This window comes from Pleuronectes platessa, chromosome 22, assembly GCF_947347685.1.
Source record: "Pleuronectes platessa chromosome 22, fPlePla1.1, whole genome shotgun sequence".
Taxonomy (NCBI): domain Eukaryota; kingdom Metazoa; phylum Chordata; class Actinopteri; order Pleuronectiformes; family Pleuronectidae; genus Pleuronectes; species Pleuronectes platessa.
This window is the reverse complement of record NC_070647.1, coordinates 2850684-2853183: the sequence shown is the minus strand read 5'-3', so window position 1 is coordinate 2853183 and position 2500 is coordinate 2850684. Positions and strand designations below refer to the sequence as shown.

Here is a 2500-nt window from a genome sequence, read left to right as displayed (position 1 = left end):
CATTGGGGTCTACATTGATCTATAGAACATATCCAAATTCTAGGTCAATTCAATATAATTTAGTAATGATAGTCCATCTTCAGAGAAAGATTGGAGACATTGCTGAAAGGGCTCGTCCGGGATCTCTCGCACCCTAAGCGAGAATCATACCCCTAGACCAACAAGCCATGTAAAAGAGACCTTTCCGAAAGCATCCATTTCGGCCAGCGCTGTTGGATGTTGACTAAGTTGGAATAACACATCCTGGCCTTTCATTTCTGTAACATCAATAAAATCAGTGCACTACTGACTTCCGCTAACAATGTGAGCAACAATTAACCTCCAATGGCTGTAAATTGATATCTCCATTGTATGTCTCTAAAGAGTCTGACACATTTCATTTGCGATTTTTCAGTAACGCTCTTTTCAGAGATAACCATTGGGGTCTACATTGATCTATAGAACATATCCAAATTCTAGGTCAATTCAATATAATTTAGTAATGATAGTCCATCTTAAGGGAAAGATTACAGACAATGCTGAAAGGGCTCGTCCGGGATTTGAACCCGGGACCTCTCGCACCCGAAGCGAGAATCATACCCCTAGACCAACGAGCGACATAAAAGAAACCTTTCGGAAAGCATCGACTTCGGCAAGCGCTGTTGCATGTTGACTAAGTTGGAATAATACATCCTGGCCTTTCATTACTGTAACATCAATAAAATCAGTACACTACTGACTTCCGCTAACAACGTGAGCAACAATTAACCTCGAATGGTAGTATATTGATATCTCCAAAGAGTCTGACATATTTCCATCGCGATTTTTCAGTAACGCTATTTTCAGAGATAACCATTGGGGTCTACATTGATCTATAGAACATATCCAAAGTCTAGGTCAATTCAATATAACTTAGTATGATTGTCCATCTTCAGGGAATGATTGGAGACAATGCTGAAAGGGCTCGTCCGGGATTTGAACCCGGGACCTCTCGCACCCAAAGCGAGAATCATACCCCTAGACCAACAAGCCACTTAAAAGAAGTCTGTTCGAAACATGTGAGTTCGGCAAGCGCTGTTGCATGTTGACTAAGTTGGAATAATACATCCTGGCCTTTCATTTCTGTAACATCAATAAAATCAGTACACTACTGACTCCCGCTAACAACGTGAGCAACAATTAACCTCGAATGGCTGTATATTGATATCTTCATTATATATCTCTAAAGAGTCTGACATATTTCAATTGCGATTTTTCAGTAACGCTCTTTTCAGAGATAACCATTGGGGTCTACATTGATCTATAGAACATATCCAAATTCTAGGTCAATTCAATATAATTTAGTAATGATAGTCCATCTTAAGGGAAAGATTGCAGACAATGCTGAAAGGGCTCGTCCGGGATTTGAACCCGGGACCTCTCGCACCCAAAGCGAGAATCATACCCCTAGACCAACGAGCCACATAAAAGAAGTCTGTTCGAAACCTGTGAGTTCGGCAAGCGCTGTTGCATGTTGACTAAGTTGGAATAATACATCCTGGCCTTTCATTTCTGTAACATCAATAAAATCAGTACACTACTGACTTCCGCTAACAACGTGAGCAACAATTAACCTCAAATGGCAGTATATTGATATCTCCAAAGAGTCTGACATATTTCCATCGTGATTTTTCAGTAACGCTCTTTTCAGAGATAACCATTGGGGTCTACATTGATCTATAGAACATATCCAAATTCTAGGTCAATTCAATATAATTTAGTAATGATAGTCCATCTTAAGGGAAAGATTACAGACAATGCTGAAAGGGCTCGTCCGGGATTTGAACCCGGGACCTCTCGCACCCGAAGCGAGAATCATACCCCTAGACCAACGAGCAACATAAAAGAAACCTTTCGGAAAGCATCGACTTCGGCAAGCGCTGTTGCATGTTGACCAAATTGGAATGAAACATCCTGGCAATTCATTTCTCTAAAATCACTAAAATAAGTATACTATACCTATTGTCTCCTGCTGACAATTTTAGAAACTCTTAACCTCTCAAGGCAGTATGAAAGTTCATCTTCAGGGAAAGATTGGAGACATTGCTCAAAGGGTTCGTCCGGGATCTCTCGCACCCTAAGTGAGAATCATACGCCTAGACCAACGAGCCACATAAAAGAACCCTTTCGGAAAGCATAGACTTCGGCAAGTGCTGTTGCATGTTGACCAAGTTGGAATGAAACATCCTGGCCATTCATTTCTGTAACATCAATAAAATCAGTACACTACTGACTTCCGCTAACAATGTGAGCAACAATTAACCTCCAATGGCTGTATATTGATATCTCCATTTTATATCTCTAAAGAGTCTGACATATTTCAATTGCGATTTTTCAGTAACCCTCTTTTCAGAGATAACCATTGGGGTCTACATTGATCTATAGAACATATCCAAATTCTAGGTCAATTCAATATAATTTAGTAATGATAGTCCATCTTCAGAGAAAGATTGGAGACATTGCTGAAAGGGCTCGTCCGGGA

The 2500-nt window shown here is 40.3% G+C and overlaps 4 non-coding genes across 4 annotated transcripts; all 4 read right to left on the bottom strand.

Annotated features, from left to right (window-relative positions):
• Positions 1–524: 524 nt before the first annotated feature.
• Positions 525–596, bottom strand: trnap-cgg (transfer RNA proline (anticodon CGG)). Its single transcript has one exon. It is a non-coding gene; the product is annotated as a tRNA-Pro (tRNA).
• A 343-nt stretch (positions 597–939) lies between these two features.
• trnap-ugg (transfer RNA proline (anticodon UGG)) lies at positions 940–1011 on the bottom strand. The gene has a single exon. It is a non-coding gene; the product is annotated as a tRNA-Pro (tRNA).
• Positions 1012–1368: 357 nt separating this feature from the next.
• On the bottom strand, positions 1369–1440 carry trnap-ugg (transfer RNA proline (anticodon UGG)). Its single transcript has one exon. It is a non-coding gene; the product is annotated as a tRNA-Pro (tRNA).
• A 344-nt stretch (positions 1441–1784) lies between these two features.
• trnap-cgg (transfer RNA proline (anticodon CGG)) lies at positions 1785–1856 on the bottom strand. Its single transcript has one exon. It is a non-coding gene; the product is annotated as a tRNA-Pro (tRNA).
• Positions 1857–2500: the final 644 nt, after the last annotated feature.